General features: G+C 42.5%; 1 non-coding gene across 1 annotated transcript; it reads left to right on the top strand.

Annotated features, from left to right (window-relative positions):
* Window positions 1-10,378: 10,378 nt before the first annotated feature.
* LOC118629235 lies at window positions 10,379-10,485 on the top strand. The gene has a single exon (XR_004959454.1). It is a non-coding gene; the product is annotated as a U6 spliceosomal RNA (small nuclear RNA).
* Window positions 10,486-12,272: the final 1,787 nt, after the last annotated feature.

The raw sequence follows: 12,272 nt of genomic DNA, 5'->3' as shown, positions 1-12,272 counted from the left end.
CCATTGTCTTTGTTAAAAAATTAGTTATTTAGCAAAATCTCACAGGTTCTCTGGTGTGTGTGTGTGATCATGAGAAGTTCAGAATAATGGCTTTGGTAGATGCAGAGATGGATCTGCGGGTTTTGTATTCAAACACTCCAAGTCCAAATTAATGTCGCTCCGTTCTTTCTCCTCCATATTCCTTCCTTCAAGTAAATTCCAAGTTAACACACTGCTTTTGGAAACCAGTATCAATTCCTTTCCACTAAGCTAACTTTCTACTTTGTTCTGCCAAATGTTCCATTTTCTATCATGCTCCATAAGGCAATGAAGAGCCAAGAAATTGTTTTAAGTCTTGAAGACATGGTAAAATGTAGGTAATGACTTAGCCAGAGACCATATAGAAGGTGTAGTGCACTAAAGCACAGGTCTGGAGACAGCCCAACCTGGGTCTGAATCTAGTTTCCAATATATAACCTTGAACAAGTTCGTTATCCTCTCCAAGTCTACATCTCTTCATCAAGGGCAATAGTAATCGTTTATAAAGTGCTGAATGTAAAGACTGGCACAAAGTAAGTATTCACAAACGGCAACATGAAGATTAACTGCCCTGTTGTTCTGTGAATGTTTTCAACTGGGTCTTAGCTGGATTTCAAACTCCTTCTTGTTAGCATCTATTTTCTTTCCCATTAAGGGCACCTGATACAACGTCTGTCTTCCAGTCCTGACTGGAAGGTTGTTCAAATGTCATCCCATTCCAACTGTGGGACAACATTATGTCAAAGGAATGTACACTAGGCCAAGCTGGTCTTTCACACCCACTTCTTTCTTTTAGTGCCCCTGAAACCTTATTCATTCTAGGCTTCCCCTTCTGAACTCATACCTTATTCAATGCCACCCACCCACACCACCCTTCTTGACCTTCTAGAATGAGTCTTTCATTACAGCTTACTCTGCCACACCATACACTTTCCAGCTCTATGCCCTGGCTGATGGGGCTCAGTTGGCTGAGTGTCATCTCATACACTGAAAGGTCGCCAGTTCAATTCCCAGTCAGGGCACATGCCTAGTTTTCAGGCTTGAGCTGTGTGTGAAAGGCAACCAATCCATGTTTACTTCTCACGTAGATGTTTCTCTCTCTCTCTCTCTTCCCCTTCCTCTCTCTCTAAATATCAATAAAAACATATTAAAAAAAAAAAAGAAGAAGCGACCAGAGCAGTAAACTTCTATACCTTTCTATACTTTTCAGACCAAAAAAAACAAAAAAACACCACAACAAATTCATTGAATAATTGCCAACACAAAGGGCTTTTGGCTATGCATAGTAAAATGGTGAAGAAGTAACATGACTTATTTATATAGCCTTCTCGACCCTAAGTTCCCTGTCTCTGGTGATAAGGATGTCTTCTAACCTTCTGGGTCAGAGTACCTATTACACGGAGAGTTTATCTCCTGCTTTTAGGGGGACAAAGGAGGGCCAGAGTGTTTTCTTATACCAGCTGTTTCTCAAGTATTTTTAATTCAAAATAATCAATATGCACCCGGCTGGTGTGGCTCAGTGGTTGAGCATCGACCCATGCACCAAGAGGTTACCAGTTCGATTCCTGGTCAAGGCCCATGTCCAGGATGTGGGCCCAATCCCCAGTGAGGGGCATGCAGGAGGCAGCCAATCAATATTCTCTCTCATGGATGTTTCTATCTCTCTCTCCCTCTCCCTTCCTCTCTCTCTAAAATCAATAAAGAAAAAAATTATTTTTAAAATCAATATGCATAAGTAACAGTTTTGGGTGTCATGTTCTGAACCACCACAATGGAATACATATGAGAGGTTTAATTGTATTCTTAAGATTGAGTAGTTTTTCAGTGAGAGAAGAGCATTTCAGGGAAAGAAGCATATATTCTAAACATAAGGTCTTTGACTGAATCAGTATAATTATTATTAAAACACTAGTGGAAAAAGATTAGTAGACTCATTTGTGAATAACATTTATGCATATTTACTGTAAATTTCTGGGGGAAATGCTCTTAATTCTGTCCATCAGTGGAGAAATATATAGAATAGTAACATATAGTATAGTAAACATTTTGTTTTTATGGTTAGTTCTTCTACAAATTGCACATCTTCTCAGGAGAGGGACATGTGACTTCGTTTGTAATCCCACAACTTGTATGTAGTAGGTTTCTTAAGTCGCAGATGTCTAATGAATGAATGATGGTCTCTATGTCATGATCTTAGTAATATGATTTTCAAGCCAATTGAGATATGAGACATTTGGGGGCAAGCTAGCCTATCAATTCCACTTGCAAAGCATGAAAGTATCACCTATTCTTTTGTCTATGTATTGTGGCCCTGTTTTGAAATATTCCAAACTTATCCATTTATTTGATAAAAATTTATTGAGTTTCTATCATATACCAGACCCTCTATTTATATACTTATTTTTAAAGAGACATGTATTAATTTCTTGGGTTTAAAAATATATATTTATAGGTTAATATTAGGGAAAGGAAGTTTGCACTTAACTAATTCCAACACTATGCTTGCTATAAAATATATCTACAGCCCGGCTGGTGTGGCTCACTGGTTAAGCATCAACCCATGCACCAAGAGGTCGCTGGTTCCATTCCCAGTCAGAGCACATGCCCAGGTTGTGGGCCCAATCTCCAGTAGGGGGCATGCAGAAGGAGACCAATTAATGTTCTCTCTCATTGATGTTTCTATCTCTCCCTCCCTCTCCCTTCATCTCTCTCTAAAATCAGTAAAGGAAGAAAAACAAACAAATGAATAAAATCAGTAAAGGAAAAAAATTTTTTAAAAAATATATCTACAGCCTTGGCAGGTTTGGCTCAGAGGTAGAGTGTTGGCCCACAGACCAGTGAGTCGCGGATTTGATTCTGGCCAAGGACACGTACCTCAGTTGCAGTTCATCTCTTGCCCTGGTTGGGGTCTTGCGGGAGGCAACCAGTCGATGTGTCCTTCTCACGTTGATGTTTCTCTCTCTCTCCCTCCCACTCTATCTGAAGATAAATAGAAAAAATATCCTCAGGGGAAGATTAAAAAAATAAAATAAAATATATCTACATAGCTGATCTGTACAATACCATGTAATTTTTAGTCCTCACATCAATCTTTTTGTTTGTTTTCTGTTCATTCTCACTCAAGGATATTTTTCCATTGATTTTAGAGAGTGGGAAGGAGGGAGGGAGAGGGAGAGAGATAGAAACAGCGATGTGAGAGAGACACAAGGATTAGTTGCCTCCTGCACGTGTTGACCAAGGCAGGGGATTGATCCTGCTACCCAAGTACATGTCCTTGACCAGGAATTGAACCTGAGATCCTTTGGTGCAAAGGCTGACACTAATCATGGAGCAACACCAGCCAAGGACTCACATCAATCTGGAAAGTGATCTTCCCCATCTTACCATTCTTTTTACAGATAAGGAAACTGACACTCAAAGATGCAAGATCCAAGACCATGTGGCTAAAGGGTTGAAGCACCAGAATTTAGATAGAGCTTTGTGTTACTTTAAAGCCCAGACCCATTCCCTCATATTACGCTACTTCTTGAGTTTGTCCAAAGATCCCTTTATATAGCTATGCAGGTTGTTAGTAAAATATTTAATGAATCCATGAGCAACACCAGGTCTGAATGACTAAAAAGTGACCACTCAATAAACAGCCCTTATGGCACTCATCAAATGTTCACTTTAGCCCAGCCAGCATGGCTCAATGGTTAGAGCATTGGCACAAGCACTGAAGGGTCTCGGGTTTGATTCCTGGTCAAGGGCATGTACCTGGGTTGCAGGTTTGATCCCTGGCCCACTCTTGTGAGAGGCAACCAATCAATGTGTCTCTTTCACATAGATGTTTCTTTCTCTCTCCCTCCCCCCTTCCCTTCCACTCTCTCTAAAATAATCAATAGAAAAAAAATATTCTCAGGTGAGGATTAACAACAACTACAAGTGTTCACTTTTAACTAATAAATTATCCTTAAGACAACTGCAGTAACTATCAACTTCTCACCACTAACTTGGTATTCTTGGAAATACAGTTTATGATGGAGTCTCTGAACACAAAATGAAGCAAAAGTTTGTCCGTTTTTATTATGTTTTTTTTTATCCTCACCCAAGGACATTTTTTTTGCATTTTTTGTTCCGATAGAGTGGGAGGGAGAGAGAGGAAGAGAGAGAAAGAGAAACATTGATGTGAAAGGGACACATCGAGTGACTGCCACCCGCACGACCCAACCAGGGCCGGGGACAAACTACAACAAAGGTACGTGCCCTTAGTGGGAACCAAACCCGGGTCTCTCTGGACCGCGGGCCGATGCTCTAACCGCTGAGCCAAACCAGCCAGGGCTGTCCGTTTTTATTAATACAGATGATCAAGCCTGATAGCTCAGGAATGGCCTTTTTGGGCTCCTTTCACTTGATTCGTTGTTTTTAGGCCATTTCTTCAGTCCATTACTTCTAAAGAGCATGACCTGGAGTGTTAGCAACAAATGGTTAATTTGGTCACTGTAAATAACCAACTTGGATAAGTGCATGGAATTGACAACCAGAAAGTAAGTCGGGGTCAGATTCAAAATTACATTCCGAGATTGCTAGGCCATGCTAAAACTAGGCCAAGAGTCTTAAGAAATCATTCAGGTAATTCCAAAATATCAAGGGTAGATATGAAAGTCAAGGGAGAATGGGATGGAAAACTAGTTAGTGTACCCACCTCTGGAATGAAATGTTGTATGATACACACCTGTTCTGTGCAGGATGTGTGAATCTCTCAAGGGCAGCTCTGCACTGCAGCACTGGCTGGGCCAAGGTGTCATATGCCAGGAGGGCGATTCACAGACAGATTCAAAACACTGGAATGCAGGAAACAACCATCAGAATGGAAAGGGAACCCACTATACAGGAGACCATAATTGCCAATGATACATCAGATAAGGGGTTAATTTCCAAAATATATAGAGTACTCATACAACTCAACAAAAGGAAGACAAAGAACCCAATTAAAAAATGGGCAGAGCCCTGGCCGGTTTGGCTCAGCGGTTGGAGCATCCGCCTGTGGACCAGAGAGTCCCGGGTTTGGTTCCTGCTAAGGGCACGTACCTCGGTTGCATCTGTCCCAGGCCCTGGTTGGGGTCGTGTGGGTGGCAGCCGGTCGATGTGTGTCTCTCACGTCGATGTTTCTCTCTCTCTCTTCCTCCCTCTCTCCCTCCCGGTCTACCTGAAGATGAGTGCAAAAATGTCCTTGGGTGAGGATTAAAAAAAAAAAAAAAATGGGCAGAGAACCAAACAGGATATAGAAATGGCCAAGAGACATATAAAAAAATGCTCAATGTCACTAATCATCAGACAGATGCAAATTAAAACAACAATGAGGTATCACCTCACACCTGTCAGAATGGCCACCATCAACAAATCATCAAACAACAAGTGTTGGCGAGGGTGTGGAGAAAAGGGGACTCTAGTGCACTGTTGGTGGGAATGCAGACTGGTGCAGCGATGATGGAAAACAATATGGTGTTACCTCAAAAATTAAAACTTGACTAAAAATTGGAGAAAAAAATAAATAAATATCCTTCAATAGGAAATAATTAAATACAAAAAAATTAAAAATTGAACTGCCGCTCTGGCTGATTTTGCTCAGTGGTTAGAGTATCGGCCTGCAGACCAGAGAGTCCCGGCTTTGGTTTCCACTAAGGGCACGTACCTCGGTTGTAGTTTGTCCCCAGTCCCAGTTGGGGTCGTGTGGGTGGCGACCAGTCGATGTGTCTCTCCCTCTTTCTCTTCCTCCCTCTCTCCCTCCCATTCTATCTGAAAATAAAGGCAAAAATGTCCTTGGGTGAGGATAAAAAAAAAAATTAAACTGCCATTTGATCCAGTGATCCCACTTCTAGGAATATACCCTAAGAAGCCTGAAACACCAATCAGAAAGAATATATGTACCCCCATGTTCATAGCAGCACTATTTACAATAGCTAAGATCTGGAAACAGCCCAAGTGTCCATCAGTAGACGAATGGATAAAAAAGCAGTGGTGCATATACACAATGGAGTACTGTGCAGCTGTAAGAAAGAAAGATCTCACCCTGGCCGGTTTGATTCAGCGGTTAGAGCATCGGCCTGTGGACCAGAGAGACCCGGGTTTGGTTCCCGCTAATGGCATGTACCTCGGTTGCAGTTTGTCCCTGGCCCTGGTCGGTTGTGCGGGTGGCAGCCACTCGATGTGTTCCTTTCACGTCGATGTTTCTCTCTCTCTCTCTCTCTCTGTTCCTCTCCCTCCCTCCCACTCTACCTGAACAAAAAATGGAAAAGTGTCCTCGGGTGAGGATAAAAAAAATAAAATAAAATAAGAAAGAAAGATCTCTTATCCTTTGAGACGACATGGAGGGACCTGGAGAGTATTAGCCTAAGCAAAACAAGCCAAGCAGAGAAAGACAAATATTACATGATCTCAGTTATTTGTGGAATATAATGAACAAAACAAACTGATGAACAAAATAGACCCAGAAACATAGAAGTAGGGTACAGACTGACAAACCTCAGAAGAAGGGTTGGGGGGGAAGGGAAGAGATAAAGCCCAGAACTTATATGCATGTATGCATAACCAATGGACATGGACAACAAACCCGGGGATGGGGCAGGTGGGGGGATGGAGAGGAGGGTGTGAATGGGAGAAAAAGGAGAAACGTCTGTAACAAAAATAAATTCATTAAAAAAACAAAACACTGGAATGCATGTAGAGTGATTTATTTGGACTCCTCTTACCCAGAACCTGCTCCTTAAGCCCTTCTTTTGGCTCCATTTGCTATCCAGGAGCATGCTGGAGACAAGTGAAGGCTTCTGTGTGCATGAAATCTTGACTCCCTGCCTTGGGGAATTATTGTCGGGACATGTTAGAAGCAGTGGAAGGTCTGGGACAGAGACTCTGTCCCTTACCTCTAAGGAATGATCCAGATAGGATTCTACTCAGGATCTGAAGGCATCAGACATTTCAGCTCAGTCCCTGGACAGTTGTTGAACATTAGCACACAGGGATTCTCTTAGATCAGACACTAAGTAGTGCAACTTGAATGTTCTCCCACTCAGACTGCTGGGAAGGCCACGCAAGTTCCTTGACAAAGTTCTTCAAGAAACTGAGGAAATGGACCTAATAAAAACGTAACTGTAGGGAGACTAGGAAAGCCCAAGAGTAGGATTAGCCTATTCGGGAGACTAATAATTACAACTCTGCCTGCCCAGTACTCCCCACTCCTTTGGGGCAAGCAGCCTAAGCAGCAGGGCAGTGTGGTTGAAGACAGGAGGCTGAACTCCGCTGGTCCCACAGTGTCACTGGGAGCCACAGCAGGAAAACAGCAGGTCTGTGAGGCAGTGAAATTAAGAGACGTGCACTCCAGCTTTGGGCATTTCATGGAGACCTGTGATGGGAGAGCCGCCCTCGGACTCTGCCTGGGAGGGAGAGACTTGGGGTTCCAGAATTCCTCATTTTGCTTCCTTACAGTGACTTTGCATTGACTTGTTTTCATCCATTGCCTACTCAGTTGTTATTTTTGGTTTTTTTTTTTAAACAAATCTGATCTCTGCTGGTGCCTGTGTTTTACCTATATTTACTCTTATGTGATGAGGTTGACAATTAATACTTTAACAGGTATTTATTTGGCAAGGCAGTATAGCAAAATGGTTAATAGTTTGGACTCTGGAGCTAGAAGGGTTCAAATCTGACTCTACCATTTACTAATCTATGTGCCCTTGAGCAAGCTCCTTAAACACAATTTCCTTAAATCTTGATTTTTTTTTCTCATCAGTAAAATAGGAAAAATAAAAACTAATGATACAAAATTGTTATGGGAATTAAATGAGATGAATGTATGTAAAGCACTTAGATTAGTGTCTATGTAAAGTAATTTTCAATAAAAACTATTCTTTTTTTGTTGTTATGGCTATAAAGTTACAAAGTATTTTCACATGAATTTTCTCATTGGAATTATTTAGTGTTGACATAATGCAAGTAAGGATGCAGACGTGGATTGATAAGGGAAGAGAAAGCTTGGTAAAGTAGAGGTTCTTTCCCTCCTTTCTCTGGCATCTAATATTAGATGAAGTTTATAAGCCATCCCAAAATTCTGGGTGCTCCCCTTAACCCTCCAGGGGCTATCAGCTCCCCTTCTTAATTTTTTTTTTTATCCTCACCTGAGGACATTTTTGCATTTTATCTTGAGAAATAGAGTGGGAGGGAGAGAAGGAGGAAGAGAGAGAAAGAAACATCGAGTGAGAGAGACACATCGAGTGGTCACCACCCACATGACCCCGACCAGGACCAGGGACAAACATCAAATAAGGCACATGCCCTTAGCGGGAACAGAACCCAAGGCTCTCTGGTCTGCGGGCAACGCTCTAACCGCTGAGCCAAACTGGCCAGGGCTCAGCGCTCCCTCTTGACTTCTTGGTTGGAAGGTCCCACCATAGGGCCCATCACTGTTCCAGCACAACCCTGTCTCCACTTGACTTAGTCATCGAACCTTTCTCCATTTTACTCAGAAAACATCTGAGCACCTTTAAGGGCAGCAAGGGCGCAGCCCAAGGTGCTCCCTCTCTGAGCAGGGCCTCGCTCGGGAGGAAACGCCCAGGGCAGCGGTGAGCACTGGTGAAGCCTCGTGTCATCCACAGTGTGACGCCTGTCCTCTTACTTGAGGCTTCTCCTCTACGTGGCTGGGGCAGTCCAGCTCAGTCATCTCTGACGACCTTTGAAGGAAGAGCTTGATCTTCCACTGTGGTTGCTTTTGGTGGGAAGAGGTCACTGAAGTAACCGTCCCCACCCACACCCAATATTTTACACTCCTTTACTCACACTCTCCAAAAGGCTCTATAGCTTCAGAGAAAAAGACCCCATTCCTATAATTCCCCAGACCAGTCATAATGACAGACATAGCCTGCAGAAGGGTGTACACATGGGACAGTTATTTTTGGTGTACTCTTCCCATAAGGTCCTCTAGTCACCAGTCACCCATCAAAGATGGTCAGCCCATCAACTTACTTCCCCTCCCACACTCCTGAGAATAGCACGTGAAGAGACCGGCAGGTCTGGCTAGACCCTTTGTTAAGCCACTTAAAACAAGTTTATTACACATTTACTTGGTGGAATATAATCAGTAACTAGCCTTAAATCAGTAGATAGACTGTGAAAGCTAAAAATTCCCTCTGCTGCCAAAGCCCTTGTTTTTTGAATGTCCTCCACCTCTCTCAAGGCTATTGACGCGATCAGGAATCTTTCTGCTGGGACCTCTGTCTGTAGCCTCCACCAGCGTCCTCTGACCCATTTTTGCTTCTGGCTCTTGCCTTGGATCACAGCTGTGGGCTCCACTCCTAGTTCTGCCATCTCAGGCACATTCTCAGTTGAGTGTTCAGCAACTTAAAATTTCGGAAATCCGTAGTCTACAAGTAAAACACTCAAACTCTTAACTGACAGGAAGTCCAAATCTATACTTCAATTCCCTCCTTATAGTTGTCTTTTTTTTCTCCATGATCTAATGTATTGACCCTGGTCATCAAGTTTGTTTTCCAGGAAATTAAACGGACTTTAGGGTTGTGCCCTTGGAAGATTCTCCCCCATCCCTTCTTCTTATTGCTTCACAGAATTTCCATTCTTGCCCAACGATGGCAGCTGCAATATGCTGGATAATGGCCCCAAAATATCCCTGGAATCCAAAACTGTTGCCTTATTTGGAAAAAGGGTATCTGCAGCTATTATTGAGTTAAGGATCTTGAGATGCAGAGATTATCCTAGATGACCTGCATGGGTCCAAAATGCAATCACAGGTGTCCTCAAAGAGAAATGCAAAAAAGAGAGAGAGACAAAGAAGCAAAGGGTGATTTGACACAGAGGGAATGTGATATAAAGATAGGACAGAGCAATTTGGAGATGCTGGCATTGTAGATAAGAGCCTCACAACCATAAGGTCAGAAATGTTGGAAACCATCAGATGTTGGAAAAGGCAACGAACAGATTCTCCCTAAGGAGAGTAGACCTGCTGACACTTTGATTTTATCCCAGTGACACTGATTTCAGTCTTCTGGACAACAGAACAGTGAGAGAATAAACCACTCTTGGGGTGGTTGTTTTAAGCCACCCAGCTTGTGATAATAATTTGTTACAGTTGCCACAGGAAACTAATACAATAGCCATGCCCCAAACATCTTTCTACTACATTTCCCTCACTGTTGCATGCTCAGCTTAATTCCAAGTCACTCTGATTCCCATCCCCTTCCTTCCTCTCTTTTCCAGGAAAGGAAGCCATTTTTGCCAACAGCTTCTGGGATAATGCTTTCTCTTCTTTTCTTTTACCCTCTCTCTCTCAATAATTAATTTAAAATAAAGTATTATAAAAGCTTGTATACTTGTGCTCACTTCAGCAGCACATATACTAAAATTGGAACGATACAGAGGAGATTAGCATGGCCCCTGCGCAAGGATGACACGCAAATTCATGAAGCGTTTCATATTTAAAAAAAAAAAAGCTTGTGTACTTGAGCCCCGTCGTTGTGGCTCAGTGGATGGAGCCTGGTCCCATGGACTGTGAAGTCCCGGTCTGATTCCTGGTCAGGGCACATGCCCGGGTTTCAGCTCTATCCCCAGTAGGAGGCGTGCAGGAGGCAATCAATTGATGTTTCTCTCTCACATCGATGTTTCTTGTGTGTGTGTGTGTGTGTGTGTGTGTGTGTGTGTGCGCGTGTGTGTGTGTGTGTGTGTTTGTGTGTATGGTACGTGCCCCTAGTGGAAACCGAACCCAGGACTCTCTGATCCGCAGGTCGAAGCTCAACCACTGAGCCAAACTGGCCAGGGCTCACATCGATGTTTCTATCGATCTCTCCCTTCCTCTCTCTCTAAAAAAGCAATAAAAAAAAAGTTGTTGTTTTTTAAAAAGCTAGTATGGTTGATACTCTCGCAACCAAAACTCTCCATTAATTAACCAGTACTGAGATGTGCAGTATGATGATGGTCTTCGCAATGATGCCCTTAAGACTTGCATAACCCTGAAAAGCTTTTCTTTTAATTTATTGATTTCAGAGAGAAGAAAATGGAAGGAACGAAGGAAGAAGTAAGAGAGAGAGAGACATCGATTTGTTTTTCCACTCATCCATACACTCACTGGTTGTTTCTTGTGCATGCCCTGACCAGGGATCGAATCTGCAACCTTGGCATATCAGGACTACATTTTATCCAACTAAGCTACCTGGATAGGGCTGAAAAGTTTTTTAAGACACTGAAAGACAGGTTAAAGTTACCCATTTCTCTGTATCTTTAGAAAAGGCATAGCCATTTAACTTGTTCATATCACTGAACTGTCTTTATGCTACATAGAGAAGGTCTTAAAGCCAGGAGGCTGACAGACTGAGAAGAAATTGAAGGATCAAGGGATTGGAAATATTAATGAGCAAATAGTAAAAGCCAAGAAATGGATAAGTGGAATGGAAAGGGATTGATTAGAGGAGTTTAAGAGTTGACATAGTGTAAGGTTTGGAGCTGTTTGGGGATAATGTCAAGGTCCCCAGGGAGGACTCGAGTAGATTAAGTATCATAATAGCAAAAGGCATTGGTCCAGAACTGGGAACTCAGTGTGTTGGGTTGGCATTCCACATGGGCACTGAGTTTGCCTAGGACGCATGGATTTAGGACGTAGAGGGGAGAGAAGCAAGAGGAGCACTGTGACCAGAATGGAAAGAGTCTCAGTAAAGGAGTAAAAGAAAACTAGTAATCAGGATATTGAAGGATGCTAGATAAATGAAAAGTGAAGTGGGGGGGCTCGGGGAGGTGAGAGTTCAAAAAGTGTTTTGTTTTGTTTTTTTGACAATGTGAAATGAATTAGAGAAGTGAAACAAAGAGAATTATAAAAAGAGGCTGCTAAAATTGTGGTAAAGGAGTTACTATTGAACTTCAAAAAAATTATCCCATAATGACAAAACCCAGTATTCTAGAGTATATGCTCTAAATCCTTCCCCCTTCCTTTACATTTTTAAAGTGGTTTGGGCCTTTATTGCCTTGTGTGCAAATAGGTTTCCCCGACTGTAATGGCATTCCATTCCAGTCCTCCTGCATACCACCACTAGATAAACCTTCCTTAAAGGTATGTCACTGCATTGGTCAAAATCCTATAAGCAGAGGGGGAAAAATCCTATAAGGAGAAAATCAAGAAAGTGAACTAAGACCCTTCTTATTTACCCAAGACAGAGGGGCTTCCAGGGATGCAGGGCTTTCCATGTGAAAACTGGGAAAGTTTCAGGGGAACAAGGATG

Source organism: Molossus molossus, unplaced genomic scaffold, assembly GCF_014108415.1.
Source record: "Molossus molossus isolate mMolMol1 unplaced genomic scaffold, mMolMol1.p scaffold_m16_p_13, whole genome shotgun sequence".
Classification (NCBI taxonomy): Eukaryota; Metazoa; Chordata; class Mammalia; order Chiroptera; family Molossidae; genus Molossus; species Molossus molossus.
This window is presented reverse-complemented; position numbering and strand designations above follow the sequence as displayed.